This window comes from Dendrobates tinctorius, unplaced genomic scaffold (genome assembly GCF_039654945.1).
Source record: "Dendrobates tinctorius isolate UK_male_01 unplaced genomic scaffold, ASM3965494v1 ptg000158l, whole genome shotgun sequence".
NCBI lineage: Eukaryota > Metazoa > Chordata > Amphibia > Anura > Dendrobatidae > Dendrobates > Dendrobates tinctorius.
Window position 1 is genome coordinate 28,253,775 of NW_027361825.1, and position 18,200 is coordinate 28,271,974.

General features: G+C 43.6%; 1 pseudogene; it reads left to right on the forward strand.

Moving 5' to 3' along the window:
* Positions 1 to 4,014: 4,014 nt before the first annotated feature.
* Positions 4,015 to 18,200, forward strand: part of LOC141051638 (cytochrome P450 2C20-like) — a 64,525-nt pseudogene continuing 50,339 nt past the window's right edge.

The window sequence follows — 18,200 nt, forward strand, 5'->3', positions numbered from 1 at the left end:
GGATAAATATGAATGATGTTTTATTTTGCTTGTTGAAAGTGCATTATGTTGGTTAAAGTTCCGTCATTAGGTATCTAATATTTCCATGGGAATTGTTGATTATTGGATTGTGCATATGAGCAGCCACTCATTGTTGTATTAACTAGCCACAAATTATCCAATCTTAAAGTGGATAGGATAAAGAAAGATCAGGCAGATATCCTTTTCCATTTCAAATTCCTTTTCTACTTAACTGAGTTGAACTATTAACCAGTTGATGCATCCATTATTGTCAACAAATAAACATGACCATTATAACCAATGGTTAATTTGTCCATTATAGTTAATTAATGAACATGCCCATGATAGTCTAGTCGCAAACATGCCTCTGACAATAAAATTATCAAACTCTCCCTGATAGTCAAACATCGTAGATTGTCTAAATATTCTGTATGCTTGTTCATCCAATATAAGCTATTACAATCTACCAAAAGCACAACCATAATTTGAGTTTTTGGAAAATGAAGGAACGTATACAAATTTAAGGATCCATTGAGTACTTTTCATTCTCAGATAGGTAGATAGCAAAAAAGATATAATATTTTTTGAGGGATTTGCAAGTTTGGTAGTCTGAAGGATCCCTCCCTCCACTCCAGGTTTTGGGAGTGTCTCTATGTCCACAATTCACCTTTAAAATTTTCAGTGTTGTCTTGGGTGTGTCAGTTTTCATTTTGCAAGCTGCGGAGGAGGCTTTGTGCAACCCAGGCCTTTTTGAAGTTAACACAGAGCCAGGTACTTCAAAGCTGCTGATGCAGCCAAGAGATACGGCGGTCCCACAGCAATGGGTTTGGAGATGGACTGTTTTAAGGACCCAGCTTTGAACTGGAGGATATCACTTACCGTATTTTTCAGACCATAAGACGTACTTTTTTCCCAAAAAATTTCGTGGGAAAGTGGGGGGTGCGTCTTATGGTCGCAATATACTCATATTGGTGCCGGTGCGGCGTGGCTCTGTGGTGTAGTGGTGGCAGTGGGCTGTGCTCCGGTGCAGGGGCAGCGGCCCTCTGTTCTCCGTGGGGGGGCTCTGCCGGCTCCGGCATTTCCTCAAAGCCCAGAGGCCCCGCACATCCATTGCTGCCATGTTGCGGTGGCCTACGGGAACATGGACGCCGGGAAGATGGCCGCCTGTCCGGGTACTGCGCATGTCAGGTACAGATCTCGTCCCGAGATCTCAGGAGGCGAGATTCAAATCTTTGGGGGAAATGCCGGCGGAGCCTCCGCCCCTGCACCTGAGCACAGCGCCCCTGCACCTGATCACAGCACAGCGCCCCTGCACAGTTCCACAGCACAGCGCCCCAGCACAAGCAGAGTGCCCCCAGAACAGCACAGTGCCCCCAGCACAAGCACAGTGCCCCCAGCACAGCACAGCACCCCATCACAAGCACAGTGCCCCCAGCACAGCCCCACAGCACAGTGCCCACAGCACAGTGCCCCCAGCACAGCACAGTGTGTGGCACCCCTGAGGGTCCAGTCACCACAGAGGTACTGCACCTCATCCAGAGGTGTGGTATCCCACCCTCAGGTAAGGAGGGAGCACCACCCAGGACTCCTATCACTCACACACAACACACACTAGTTTAGTCAGGGCATCTTGGTGTACCCTTTGGGAAGAAGGCCTCATCCTAGACTGGCTAGGAAAGGGTGTTGGGAAGATAGTGGGGAAGGTAGGTAGAAGGGGAGGAGCTTAGGAAGTGGAGTGATTTAGAACAGCCAATCAGAACAGTGAGTGGGAGGAGCTAGTCCTGAGGTAAACAGATCTTTCCAGAGAGTTGGCAGTTGGTGACGGGACAGAAAAAGAGTAAAAGGAGTCAGAGCCAGAGTGAAGGAAGAAGACCTGAAGGGAGCTTCTAAAAAGACTGAAGGAGTCCTGAGGGGCACAGGAAGTGCGGCAGTAGCCCATGGGGCCCGCTCCAGTTTGGAAGGACTAGGTCGCAGTAAGGGGACTGGCCCCTGAGTCCAGTGGAGAAAAAGACAGACTTAGCTGGCAAGCCAGAGGCTGAGGTGACTGCAAGTACCTCAGCCACATCCACATCAATTCCCTGAAAAGGTGGCCACGTAGAGGATCCCGGGGCCTGACCCACGTCGCTCGGTAAGGTCCAAGGCTGCTGGCTTAGGGACACTGTTGTGAAGGTGCTAGGCGAGAGGAAAGGAAAGACCAGCACAGGGAGACGACCATTAAAGAGAGGGACGACACAAAAGGAAGTCCTGGAACGGTGTTTCCCAAATTAACTGAGAGTTGGCTGGACCCCTTACTTGGAGGACACAGTGCTACGTGGGACACCTGAGCGCACAGGTTAATTGTGAGTAAAAGCCGTGAAACTGCACCTCACTGTGTCAATTGTGTCATTCACGTCCCACTTGCTTATCATCGCACATAACATCACAGTCACCAACTCACAAGCAACATCTTGGCTGCCCTGGGACACAGCTCTGCCCGTGGAGAGCTACACCTTCTCTGCGGCTGCCATACCACCGTTCCAGAGGATCTGTATAGCAGCGTCCGCTACCCTAGTCAAATACTATGGGTGGCGTCACGATTTCCCTTTTCCCCTACAACTATCCTACCATCTTCCCAATCTGAACTTCCATCATCTGCACTGGACGCCCGGTACCGAATACCCCTGGCCCTGGGGGGCATTACAGATGCCCCCAGCACAGCACCACAGCACAGTGCCCACAGCACAGCACAGCGCCACAGCGCAGTGCCACCAGCACAAGCACAGTTCCCCCAGCACAAGCACAGTGCCCCAGCACAGCCCCCCTTCCCCAGCACCCCTGCCCCAGCACAGAGCCGCCACAGCACCAGCTTGGGATGGGATTTCCTAGAGGCCACTACACCAGTCTGGAACACCGAACGACCCCTGTGACCACTTCTCTACCTGTGCCGGATCCCTTCCCTGGTAAGCTGATTTCGGACTGTAAGATGGACCCCTATTTGACACATTATTATTTTTTTCCCTATTTTCCATCTGAAAATTTGGGGTGCGTCTTATGATCCGGTGCGTCTTATAGTCCAAAAAATACGGTACCTGTTTTGTCGGTTTTCTGCAATAAAGACATTTTATGTTGAATTTTCTTGGGTCCCTTCCTAATAGTCGCACTGTGTGAACACTGCTGCACTGCGATATGTACTCAGCAATCATCAAATCTGAGTAGTTTTCAAAGAGAAGAGTAAGAGCAGGATGCAGCTATAGTATTCTCCATTGGAGTTTCGGCTGCCATATGGGTGGGTGTCATGTCTGATTAGTCAGACACAAGTAGCCGGAGAACAAGATAGCTCAATGTTATCCAGATAACAGTATTGATCATAGAAGCAGTTTTGCTCACCTGATTCGGTTGTGTGAGACACAACAGTAAGAGGGCATAGATAAATGGAATCCCAGATGCTGTAGCACCACAGGTTTGAAAATCCAACGTAATGATGAATTAAGGAAGGAAACTACTTGAGTTTAATTTACTACTAATGTACTACTTGAGTTTAATTTATTCCTTGATCGTATTCATGCCAGCAGTGCAGCAGACCTGTTTTTCCTCCATTAATCCATGTCTGATTTATCATAGCACTCCAAACTAGTGGCAGGCCATTCTCAATCAATCTAGTACAAAGAGCCAGCTGTTATCTGTGAATGATGGGAGCCAGCAGCCCACTGAGAGCCACTTGCAGTTTCTGATTGAATCTCACTGGGGGGTAAAATTACTATGCTAGGCTGGCAATAGGATCAATCCCCGAGTTTTCACTGTGTTATAGTGTGAGGATTTTTACATAAATATGTGTTTTTCTGCTTGTGAATGCATATTTAATGTGGATCAATTTGGTATCCAGAAGAGTTGGCTCTTTTTGGTGATTGAAGCCAAATGATTCTGCTCACCAAAAAGTGGCTTGCCTATCACTAACCCTGACTTCATGCCAAGATGAGACTGAGTATTGTGTAACAGCTGTAACTCTGCACTTTGCACTCACCCTTACTGCTTTCATTGGTTACATGTTGGAAGGCTTCCCTGTTTCTGCACGAATATAAATTCATAAGTATGCAGAACAGACGGAGCTGTAGGGGCTGAGGCTCAAGATGGCTCTGTCTATCTCAGCAACGATTCTCCTGGCTACTGGAGTCACTCTCCTTATTTATCTCATGAAATGGTGGGGTAGGGTCAAACAGAAGTACCTGCCCCCAGGACCTACACCTCTGCCCTTCTTGGTGGAACATCATTCAGATTAGCACGTCAGAAATGCCAAAATCATTAATTAAGGTAAGAACACTTATTTGTAACCTTACTCTTCATGATTCCTACAATAACATTGCTGTGGAAATAATAGTAGTTTCAGCGTAATCCAGTGATAGATAATGGAAACCTTAGGGAATGTAGGTACTCTATAAAATCACTGTCATATTGTCTAGTTTATCACAGTTTGTCACTCCTGCTCAGATGGCTATAAACAACAATCTATACTCTCCTGTCAAACTCACAGTGTGATAGAGATAAAAGAGGGGTTTTTGACGCCCCCACCGCTGTCTTTTTATGTTGGGACTGATACTACTTAAAAAGGGAGATATTATGCTGATTATTGAAAGTTAGACAAACTGAAAACCTAATTCCAAAAAGATGTGACACTGTGCAAGGTGAAAAAATTACAATAATTTATAAATATCTTACAGACATATTGTATTTACAACAGAACATGGAACACAAGTCAGTGGGTAAAAGTTGTTAATTTGTCCCATTCATTTGAAATAATTAGGTCAATAATTAATTTATTTAAATATTAATGGCAGCAAGACATCTGAAAACAGTTGTGACATGATTAACAAAAGGCTAGAAAAATAAGTGGTTGTATTGTAAAACAGCTGTAGAGTCAATATTCACCTAAGTTACATGACTGTATAAAAAGAACATATACAGTAAGAGAGGCAGAGTCTCTCAGAAGCAAAGATCATCAGAGGTTTTAGTTTATGAACATCTGCCTCTAAAAATCAATTCAGGAAAATGTTCCTCAACATAAAATTGCAAAAACTTTGAATGTCACTCCATCTACATTAAATGATATCACCAAAATACTGAGAGATTTGGTAGAAATCCATGTGCACAAGGGATGAGGCTAGTATTTAATATTTTATGCTAGTGATCTACCGGTCCTCAGGTGGCACGGCAGTAAAAGCAGATAAATCACAGCGTAGACTCAAGAATACTTCCAGAAATCATTGTTTGTGAACCTTTTGCAATGTAATTCCCAAATGAAGGTCAAAGATCTATCATGCAAAGAAGAAGCCAAATATCAACACAATCCAGAAATACTGCCATCTTCTCTCGGCCAAATCTCATTTATAAATTACTGGGCTAAATGTAAAACTGTTCTGTGGTCAGATGAATCAAAATGTGAAAATCTTTATGGAAACCACAGACGCTGTGTCCTGCATATTCAAGAGGAGAGGGACCACCCAGCTTGTTACCAGTGAACAACTTTTGCATAAGTGCCCATGGTATGAGCAGTTTTCACATGAAAGGCGCTATTAATGCTGAGCATTGTATTGAGATGTTAGAACAGTATTTGTATCAAGCATACTATGTCTATTTCAGGGAAGACCATACATATTTCAGCAGGGTAATGATAAATCACACACTGCATCCATCACTACATAGCATAGCTCCTCAGAATAACAGTTTGAATGGATGGACCGGCCATCTCCAGTTCAGAACTCTCACCAATAGAAATTATTTGACACCTTAAGAAACAGAAATTTAGGTAGAGATCCAGAACTCAGGAGAAGCAAGAATCAGATATCAGAACGGGACAACGTTCCACTTCCAGAAAATTCTAACAAATGTCGCCTCACTTACCAGACATTTACAGACTGTTATAAAACGAAAAGGAGATGCTACAAAATGGTAGACATAGATATAGAAATAGCCCAAGAATTTTGGAATTTTTTTGCTGCCATCAACTTCTAAATAGCTGTTTTTTCTTCTAATCAAATGGAAAAAAGGCCAACGTTAAACTTCTGACCTGTGTTCTGTTTTATTTTGAATAAAACCCACTAGTACTGTGCCAACATTTTATGCAGCTATGATAATAAATGTAAGTTAATGTCAATCCACAATCCCACACAGAGTTCTGTTAAACGTTTTAGACAGGTGATGAAAAAATACTGCAAGATAAGAATTCAATCTATCTATCCATATTTGTATTATAAAATTAGTTTCACTGTCAAAAATTAAAAGTTCTTTGGACAATATACTTTTACTAGGATCCTGTATAATAACCTGATAATAAAGGATCCCTGCTACTAGTACCATCAGCAATTAGCAGTGATCTGTGGAAAATCCCTGCAACAAGTGTTTAATGTGCCTGCAGCACCTCCACAGGAGAAATGAAGTATTACATTTTTCCCTTTAAATTTAATTGGCTAAATATAATCCAAGCACATGTTAGGTCCTCCAGAGACATGCACTTTGTACATTCTGCTCTTCTCACCAGCTGATAAAATTGCCACCTACCATGGCATTCCTACTATAAACTCAAAAATTTATAGGTCTGTGTAGCAATTACATCTTAGCTTAAAGGATCTCAACATTCTTTACACATTTACAGGGTAAATATACAGTTTTTGCCTACAGTATATCTTACTTTTTTGGAGGATAAAGTCACATTCACCAGTTTTTAAGATTTTTATATTTCTCTAGCTAAGTGAGACGTACGGACCTGTCTATACCATCTATATGTCAAACCTTCAGACCATAGTGCTGATTGGGTACGATGCCGTGAAAGAAGCATTGGTGGACTGCAATGACACATTTAGTGACAGGGGAGACATAGGAGCAGGAGAGTTTTTTTTCTAATGATTTTGGTAAGTTGTAAAATATTCAATATCACTACATAAAAACCATATAATTATAGTATTATCTACTATACTTGATTTGTGATGGTGATGATAATGGGCAGAATTATTATGCATGGGAGTATTTTGATTGTGTCATCATTTTTATACAAATTTTACAACTCCAACAAGTTCTACATATTGGATGACGCAGATCAGGTGACTTGTATTTGTGTAATGAAGGGGGATTCAGCCTAAGGATACAACACACTTTATCAATGTGTGCATCATTTTCAAGGGACATGTGCCTGGATCAGTAATGACACAGACCTTCACTTCCACTCAGACGCTAGCAAGATATACAGTGGGGCAAAAAAGTATTTAGTCAGTCAGCAATAGTGCAAGTTCCACCACTTAAAAAGATGAGAGGCGTCTGTAATTTACATCATAGGTAGACCTCAACTATGGGAGACAAACTGAGAAAAAAAATCCAGAAAATCACATTGTCTGTTTTTTTTTTCATTTTATTTGCATATTATGGTGGAAAATAAGTATTTGGTCAGAAACAAGCAATCAAGATTTCTGGCTCTCACAGACCTGTAACTTCTTCTTTAAGAGTCTCCTCTTTCCTCCACTCATTACCTGTAGTAATGGCACCTGTTTAAACTTGTTATCAGTATAAAAAGACACCTGTGCACACCCTCAAACAGTCTGACTCCAAACTCCACTATGGTGAAGACCAAAGAGCTGTCAAAGGACACCAGAAACAAAATTGTAGCCCTGCACCAGGCTGGGAAGACTGAATCTGCAATAGCCAACCAGCTTGGAGTGAAGAAATCAACTGTGGGAGCAATAATCAGAAAATGGAAGACATACAAGACCACTGATAATCTCCCTCGATCTGGTGCTCCACGCAAAATCCCACCCCGTGGGGTCAGAATGATCACAAGAACGGTGAGCAAAAATCCCAGAACCACGCGGGGGGACCTAGTGAATGAACTGCAGAGAGCTGGGACCAATGTAACAAGGCCTACCATAAGTAACACACTACGCCACCATGGACTCAGATCCTGCAATGCCAGACGTGTCCCACTGCTTAAGCCTGTACATGTCCGGGCCCGTCTGAAGTTTGCTAGAGAGCATTTGGATGATCCAGAGGAGTTTTGAGAGAATGTCCTATGGTCTGATGAAACCAAACTGGAACTGTTTGGTAGAAACACAACTTGTCGTGTTTGGAGGAAAAAGTATACTGAGTTGCATCCATCAAACACCATACCTACTGTAAAGCATGGTGGTGGAAACATCATGCTTTGGGGCTGTTTCTCTGCAAAGGGGCCAGGATTACTGATCCGGGTACATGAAAGAATCAATGGGGCCATGTATCGTGAGATTTTGAGTGCAAACCTCCTTCCATCAGCAAGGGCATTGAATATGAAACGTGGCTGGGTCTTTCAACATGACAATGATCCAAAGCACACCGCCAGGGCAACGAAGGAGTGGCTTCGTAAGAAGCATTTCAAGGTCCTGGAGTGGCCTAGCCAGTCTCCAGATCTCAACCCTATAGAAAACCTTTGGAGGGAGTTGAAAGTCCGTGTTGCCAAGCGAAAAGCCAAAAACATCACTGCTCTAGAGGAGATCTGCATGGAGGAATGGGCCAACATACCAACAACAGTGTGTGGCAACCTTGTGAAGACTTACAGAAAACGTTTGACCTCTGTCATTGCCAACAAAGGATATATCACAAAGTATTGAGATGAAATTTTGTTTCTGACCAAATACTTATTTTCCACCATAATATGCAAATAAAATGAAAAAAAAACAGACAATGTGATTTTCTGGATTTTGTTTTCTCAGTTTGTCTCCCATAGTTGAGGTCTACCTATGATGTAAATTACAGACGCCTCTCATCTTTTTAAGTGGTGGAACTTGCACTATTGCTGACTGACTAAATACTTTTTTGCCCCACTGTAAGTAGGGTACTATTAAGGGCTGAAATTATTACAGATGAGCTAATTGGATCTTTAGAGATTGAAGATGGACTTAAAATCAACTCCAAAACCTGTTGTCAGCTTTTAGAAAACACTTTCTTCCACCAGTGGCACAGGAAAAATTCTGCATCTTTCAGGAACATCATGGTTGTTCTGAAGGACAGTTCTCCATCACAGCATCGAAACCTCCACTGCTCAGATATCTGTAAAGGGCTTAAAGATGAAAGATTAATGACATGGTCCCTTCCTCACCTGACCTAAACCCTACTGAGACCTTGAGGTCTCTCTTAAACGGGATATTTACAGTGAGGAAAAACAGTCACTTCTGCCATATGTCTGGGGGGCTGTGGTTGGTGCTACCCAAAAAGTCAATCTTATGATTTTTAATGAATAGAAGCGTCGCTTTATTGGTCAGTGAGATTTTTTTTGAAATGTCAGAAATGTATTTTTGCACATTGTGAAAGATTTTGTTATTATTCTCACATTAACAGACAAAAATAAATAATTGAGTTTGAAAAATGTATGTTTTTTCATTTAGTTACATAATAATTCTGCACACTAATAGTCGTTAGATAATTCAGCACACAGATATTCTCCTGGGAAAGACAAAATCTCACTTTTACTTTCTTAATTATTAAGGTTTCAGGCTTATTAACCTTATGGATTGACCAAGAACACTATAGTTGTTCAATAAAAAACAAATAAACGTGAAAAATCTAAATTGGCGAACATATGTACACACAGTGTATGTCTTGCTGATGTTGACCTGACAGGTGTGTAGGGCTTAAAATATTTGTCAGAGCATGCTTATCAGTTGGACACTATAGCTTAGAAAATGGAGATTTGAAACCAAGAAAACGGACCTGTTTCGCTCAAGCATCTCTAGCTACTATAAGGAGGTCTGCTATGCACATAAAGACTTAGAAGACAAATTTCCACAATCTTGATTTACAAACTATTTAACCACATGATTGAACTTACAGGGGTCATTGCAAGCAATGGAGAAAGGTGGAAAATCCTTCGTCGATTTTCCTTAACAACTTTGAGAACTTTTGGAATGGGAAAGAGAAGCATCGAAGAAAGAATCCAAGAAGAGGCCCGATATCTCACCGAGAAATTTATGAAGGATAAAGGAGGGTGGATAATCACATATTTCACTGGCTATGGACTAGCATCTCTCAACCTGGACCATCACTCAGAAATTGACAACTTAAAGGTTTGTGCCACCATAAAAAATACATTTATCTAAGCAGAAAAGGTGGTAATAAATAGTTTTGTAATTTATAGTTATTAATCTTATACTCCATTCAAAAAATAACAAGGTTTCGTCTTTTGAAGCAGGCGCCCTCTGGCATTATTCCATTCCTTCCTCCCAGTGACAGATCAGCTGGGCAAGCATGCACCGTTCCTGACATCATAAGGCCTCTTTCACACATCAGGTTTTCGCCGTCAGGCGCGATCCGGCGCTTTTGACAGAAACCGGATCCGGTGAAATGCAATGCCGGATCCGGTTTCCCCCCCATTGACTTGCATTTGCGCCGGATCGCGCCGGATGGCCATGCGTTTCATCCGGTTTTCGCCGGATCCGGCAATGTGTCGCGATCCGGCGTCTGGAAAAAACGGCTACTGTAACGTTTTTTGTCTCCGGCGTAAAAGCCGGACACGCCGGATCCGGCGCGTCCGGCTTTTTCACACAATGAAAGTCTATGAGCGCCGCAATGGCCGGATCCGGTTTTTTTGGTCTGAGCATGCTCAGTAGCTCTGCCCACAAGACATATATAAAAGCAAGACAGTGGGACCCACAGCCACACCCAACATGCCACCCAAGAAAGCAACCAAGCGCAGCAGGAGAAGGCCACTGCAGCACCATCAGCACCACCACCCCAAATGGAGCAGCAAATGGAACATGCTGAGGAGGGGAGGCCAGCAGCAGATGAGAGACGGTAATTATCAAATCCCCCATTCCTCCAAACTAGGGCTATTGAATATCAAGATATTCATTGGCCCTTTGTTTCTCTTTATTCAACAACCGCCCAATAGATGCAGCAGCAGCAGCAGCAATGGCAGCAGGTGGAACACCACCCACAGGCATGGAGTGTGGCCACCAGGAAGACAGCACATCATCTTCTGGGAGCCCTCCCTCGCATCGTCAGCGTTTGACGGTAAGTTTTTATTTCCAAAATCCATCATCTCTGTAATATATGTCTATTCATTGCCTTTTATTTCAAAACAGGATTCACAAGATGAAGAGGAGCTCCCAGAAGAAGAAGGAAGGGGTGGACAGACACCTGGAGTGGGCTCACAATTGGTAAGTTTTTTGTATCAAACGCAGAAACACAACATCACACTACACACAACACATAGAAAACAATGTTCTGCAGACCACACACAGCAAACAAATGCCTACATCCAAAGACATAACATTTTTTGTTTTCTTCTCTAGTCTTCCCAATCTGGTGCTCGGCCAAGAGGTCCTCGCAGTGCCTCCCAGGGTCGTCGGCGACAGCAACGCGGCGGTCACCAGCGTGTAAGTATAAATATTTTTGCTTTGTTTTTTTGCACTTTTTATTTCATTTCTTTTGTGTAGGCTAATTATGTTATTTTTGTCTTTTTCTTTAACAGCCTTCACAGCGTGCTCCCGACTCTGACGGTGAGGATGGAGGACTCGATGTGGACCACCTCATCGATCTCGTCAGAGAAAGGGAGCCGCTCTGGAATATGGCTGACCGCCGCCACGCTGACCTTATCGTTACCCGACGACTCTGGGAGGAAATCTGTTCGCTCCTTGTGGGCCGCTGGGAGGACCTCGATGTTCGGGCCCAGATTAAAGAGCGTAAGTATATACAGTACCGGTTGCTTGATGTAAACCAGTGTTTCCCGAACTCCAGTCCTCGTGGTCCCCACGGATCATGTGTTCAGGATTTCTATTTACTATGGAAATCCTGAAAACATGACCCCTGGGGACCATGAGGACTGGAGTTTGTGAAACACTGATGTTGTATACTAACCACTCCTTTCTCGTTTCAGGGAACAGAATTGTGAGTCGGTGGCGGTCTGTGAGGGATCGTTTCAAGAAGGAGTTCAATAAAGAGATGCGGGCCCCGAGTGTATCTGGAGGACGCAGGAGCAAGTACAAGTACGCACAAGCCCTGTCGTTCCTCCGGGAAACAATGGTCACTAGAAGGTAAATATTACACACCACATGTGAAAAAAAATGTTAGATGTAACTTTTTTTTTTCAGCCAGGGCCATACCATGTCAGTATTTTAATTGTTTTTTTTTCTCTTTATTCCACAGCACGGTGAGCAGCACTCGGGAGCCTGCACGATTGGACCCTTCTGAGGCGATCCCTGAGGAGACCGGCACCGAGGGACACTTCGACCGCCCCGGTACATCTGCACCTTCCCAGCCTTCCCACACATTCGACCCATCTGTCCCATCCACCAGCACAGGAGCATCGTGGCCGCCTACATTACATGAAGCTGCTGGTGAGGAGATCGCTTTCCCTTTACTCCACCCTTCTGCCCCTGCCACCTCTAGTACACCTGCGGGTACTGGGCGGCAGCGGCAGAGGGGTCAGGAAAAGAGTTATGCGCCAGAGTTCTTGCATCTGAATGCATCTTTCCAGAACTGTCTAAAAGTCTTGTCAGAGCAAATCTCCGCAGGCTTTCAGCAGATCAACTCCAGCATTCTGGAGGTGAAGACACTTCTGCAAACCATGCATTCAGAAGCAAGATCTTCGCCAAACCACACCTTTTTCAGGTCTGCTGTGGAGCGCATGGCAACACTATCTCCTACCCAGCAGATGCATGTAATGCATTCGTGCCACGGTGCTCTACAGCAGGTTACCTCCCAACCTCCACCTCCCACCACTGTAGTTCCTCCACCTGCACCCCCTCCAGCCACTTTCCATCCTCCCCCTCCTATTACATCTGCACCCCCTCCAGCCACTTTCCATCCTCCCCCTCCTATTACATCTGCACCCCCTCCAGCCACTTTCCATCCTCCCCCTCCTATTACATCTGCACCCCCTCCAGCCACTTTCCATCCTCCCCATCCTATTACATACCAGCAACCTCACCAGTACCAGCAACCTTCCCAGTACCAGCAACCTCCCCAGTACCAGACATCTCCCCACTTCCAGCAACCTGCCCCGTACCAAACTCCTTCCCCGTACCAAACTCCTTCCCCATACAACTTTCCATCAACATCATCTGCTCCTACAGTCCCTGCCCAACCCTCCACTCCACCGCCCACCACCTCTTCTGCCTCCCACATGTCCACCCATTCTGTATCTTTTTCCACACCATCACCTCTAACTGTTCCTTCCCCACCACGATCCCAGTCCTCTCTCCACACTCCCATTGTCGAAGTGTCCCGCAGCCCCTCCAGCAGTATTTCCACCCCACACTACACCGAGTTATAATGTATTTTTTGTAATAAAAATGCCCATTTGGTTGGTTTCAAACCTTTATTAAAAAAGTTTTTTTAACTTTAAAAACAGTTTACACAAAAAAACAATTTTTAAATAAAAGTTAAATTATTGTTTACACTGGTTGTCTGTCATTTCTTTCTGCGGCGAAATATGTTTAAAAAAAAGGTTAAATACAGGGTATTTAAAAGGTAAAAAGGTATTCAAAACCAGGTATATAACTGTGGGTAAATTTTAGCTTTTTGCCACAGTTGTGTTCCTGGTTGTGTTTGAAGCAAAGTATTTCACCTGAAAAGTTGTGTTTATTGTTGGTGATTTCCTAACAATGTACACAACTTTTGTTAAAAGGTGAAATACTTTGCATAAAACACAACCAGGTACACACCTGTGGCCTAAAGCTAAAAATAGTAAGACCATGACAAGATAGCCAACTTTGGTTGGCAAAGGTATATACTGTTGGTCCAGAAGGTACACAAGTTTGGTTAGGGCACAAATCTTTCACACTCTGTCATCCTGCCAGTGTACTCTGCCTTGAGGTGACATAAAGTATAGTGCAAAATTGTCCCTCATTACTGAAACCGTCACAGAACTTCTAGTGGTAATATTTCCAATGACAACATCCATCATATATATAGTTTTCCAGTAGCCAATCCCGTTCGGAAGGCCACAAGGGTCAATTTTAAAAACCAGATCCGGCGTAATCCGTCGAAAAACGGATAGAAAAACGGATGAACCGGATGAGACGGATCCGGTTTTGTCTGTCAAGAACAAGACGGATCCGGCAGAAAACCGGATCCGGCACATCAGGTTTTACAAAACATTTGCCGGATCCGGCATTCCGGCACGACGCCGGATCGCGCCTGATGCCGAAAACCTGATGTGTGAAAGTAGCGTTCCCCCTCAACTGCCTACCCCCAGTGTGTACAACGTGCTCAACCCATATAGGTCTGACAGCTAATGCATGGAGCAAATTCCCGAAAGCACGGAAGCGTGTCTGTGATTCTTACCCTTGCGCTCACAGGTTTGACTCTAGGTGAGATCGTTCTGTTTCACAGAGCTGTGTGAACGCGATTGCAGACAGACGATTCCCGCGCTCACACAGATCTGTGAAGCAGCACTATCTCACCCAGCGGTCAGACTTTTTTTAAACTTCTGGATGGTTGGGAACCCTGCCCCCTAGGAAAATGAAAGGTTTCTCTGGGAAAACAAAAGATTAGTTATGTTAAAATATACCATTACCAATCCTTCTTTTTCTCTGTGTCAATTAAGAGACTGTTTGAATACTCGCTGTATTAGCTCAATGGCTGATCCACTGAAATTGATAGGTAGAGTTATCTTTACCAGAAACTCACATTACACAACATACTATAGATCTGCAGTCCTACTTTGTAATTTTTTCCGTTGTCTGTGATTTCCTATTATATGTATTGTACAGTAATGACTGACCACATGGTTATATTTCCTTACAGACTCTCCAATTAATCCAGTACATATAATGCGACTTGCTGTTTCCAATGTCATTTGCTCCATTGTATTTGGTGAAAGATTTGACTATGAAGACAAAAAATTCTTAACCCTCATTTCACATTTTAATGAAATTGCGGAGCTGTTAGGCAGCACTTCAGGACAGGTAAACAATTGTATTCTACCAAGTACAACCAAGCTCTGTGTTATCCTATTCTGCAGCCATTTTCCATTCTATCAGGCCTCCATATCGGTAGCTTGACATAAAATAGGGGACAAATAACAAGGAACATGACACCCAACAAGACTGGCCCTTCTTACATTGATCTTGATGACGAGATAGGGTGGAATCCAGGGTACTTGATTACTTAAGAGGGGCACACATCTTAATGAATCAAGTGATGCACAAAGTGGCATGTGCTTCCATGTCCACCTCGCCACAAAGTTTATTCCAGTCAGAGAATTGAACTGTAGGTTGCATTGACGCTAAAGGAGAAAAAAATCTCTTTAAATCTTCTTCCTTAGCGAGTGTGAGCGAGCTGATTGTGACCGGAGCATAAGTGCAAAAGGAAGTAAGTGTGTGACTTGTGATTCAGTGACTTTGGATTCAGTGATTTTACAAGGGAGGAATTACTGAATTGCTGTTGGCATTTTATTAATTTTTTGCATTTCTTTTTACTTAAATTTTCTGTCTGGTGCAACCCCTATTAGGAAAAGAGCTCCATTATTGACAATGCCATCCAGTGTGCATCTTGCCACATGTATGCAATCCTTCAACAGCCGGTCGATGGTGCATACTGCTGTGCGAGATGCGAGCACGTTGTGCATTTGGAAGCCCAGATACTGGATCTAAATGTGCAGCTGGCAACACTGAGATCCATAGACAAAATGGAAATGAGTCTCCTGCTCACTGAGCAATAGCTCACTGGGATAGATGAGAGGGAGGATGGTAGTATGGAGCTGCAGGTCAGTGAGGCATCTAGATGGGTGACAGTTAGAAGGCAGGGTAGAAGGAAGAGTGCCAGGGAGGCTATTCCTGATTTGGCACACCCCAATAAGCTTGCTAAGTTGGCAGATGAGGGGGTGTTAGTACAGGGGTAGCACTGCTGCAGCAAGGCATGTCCTCTGAAAGCCAGAGGAGTGTCTGCTCCTGTAATAGGGAAATAGGAGAGCAGGAAAGGCCAGACAGGTGCTGGTAGTGGGGGACTCAATTTTTAGGGGAAAAGATAGGGCAATCTGTCACAAAGACAGGGATCGTTGAACAGTGTGCTGCCTACCTGGAGCTCAAGTCCGACACATTGCTGATTAGGTTGACAGATTACTGGGAGGGGCTGGTGAGGACCCAGTGGTTATGGTGCACATTAGCACAAATGACAAAGTTAAAGGTAGGTGGAAGGTCCTCAAAGATGATTTCAGGGAATTAGGCTGCAAGCTTAAAGCAAGGACCTCCAAGGTGGTACTTTCTGAAATACTGCCTGAACCACGTGCCACACCAGAGAGGCAACGGGAAATTAGGGATGTAAATAAGTGGCTCAGGAATTGGTGTAGGAAAAAGGGGTTTGGGTACCTGGAGAACTCGGATGACTTTTCAGTTGGCTACAGGTTCAGTGCTAGGGATGGGCTGCACCTCAATGGGGAGGGTGCAGCTGTGCAGGGGGAGAAAATGGCTAGAAGGTTGGAGAAGTGTTTAAACTAAGTATTGGGGGGAGGGTATTCATTTTATAGGAAGGGAAGATATTGCAGATAGAGACCTGGGCAAAAATAATGAAATTGGGGGTGGGGGTGGCATGGGGGTGGGGCTAGAACAGATAATATTTTAAGAAAGAATATGGGTACAGAGAGATACATAATGTGCGTGTATATTAATGCCAGAAGTCTCACCAACAAAATGGAGGAATGAGAATTAATTTGGTTGGAATATAATAATAATAATAATAATCTTTATATTTATATAGTGCTAACATATTCCGCAGCACTTTATAGTTTGCACACATTATCATTACTGTCCCTGATGGGGCTCACAATCTAAATTCCCTATCAGTATATCTTTCGAATGTGGGATGAAACCGAAGAACCCGGAGGAAACCCACGCAAACACGGGGAGAACATACAAACTCCTTGCAGATGTTGTCCTTGGTGGGATTTGAACCCAGGAAACCAGCAATGCAACAGTGCTAACCACTGAGCCACCGTGCTGCCCTAATTATAACATGGTGGGGATATCTGAGACATGGCTGGATGAGAGCCATGACTGGGCTGTTAATTTACAAGGCTATAGTTTGTTCAAAAATGACCATACAAATAAGCGAGGGAGTGTGTGTTTATATGTAAAATCATCCTTAAAACCCATCCTGTGTGATAATACAGTGCCTTTCGAAAGTGTTCGGCCCCCTGGAATTTTTCAACCTTTTCTCACATATCATGCTTCAAACATAAAGATACCAAATGTAAATTTTTGGTGAAGAATCAACAACAAGTGGAACACAATTATGAAGTTGAACTAAATTTATTGGTTATTTTAAATTTTTGTGGAAAGTCAAAAACTAAAAAGTGGGGCGTACAATATTATTCGGCTCCTTTACTTTCAGTGCAGCAAACTCACTCCAGAAGTTCATTGTGGATCTCTGAATGATCCAATGTTGTCCTAAATGACTAATGATGATAAATATAATCCACCTGTGTGTAATCAAGTCTCCGTATAAATGCACCTGCTCTGTGATAGTCTCAGGGTTCTGTTTGAAGCACAGAACATGAACACCAAGGAACACAACAGGCAGGTCCGTGATACTGTTGTGGAGAAGTTTAAAGCTGGATTTGGATACAAAATGATTTCCAAAACATCCCAAGGAGCACTCACTGAAAATCTACCAAGACCCAGCCATCCCTCTAAACTTTCATCTCAAAAAAGGAGAAGACTGATCAGAGATGCAGCCAAGAACCCATGATCACTCTGGATGAACTGCAGAGATCTACAGCTGAGGTGGGACAGTCATCCATAGGACAACAATCAGTCGTACACTGCACAAATCTGGCATCTATGGAAGAGTGGCAAGAAGAAAGTTATTTCTCAAAGATATCCATAAAAAGTGTCATTTAAAGTTTGCAACAAGCCACCTGGGAGACACACCAAAACATGTGGAAGAAGGTGCTCTGGTCAGATGAAACCAAAATCAAATTTTTTTGGCAACAATGCCAAACGATATGTTTGGCTTAAATCAACACAGCTCATCACCCTGAACACACCATACCCACTGTCAAACAGGGTGGTGGCAGCATCATGGTTTGGACCTGCTTTTCTTTAGCAGGGACAGGGAAGATGGATAAAATTGATGGGAAGATGGAGATTTGTCTTCCAACAAGACAATGATCACAAACATAAAGCCAAATCTACAATGGAATGGTTCACAAATAAACGTATCCAGGTGTTAGAATGGCAAAGTCCAGACCTGAATCAAATCGAGAATCT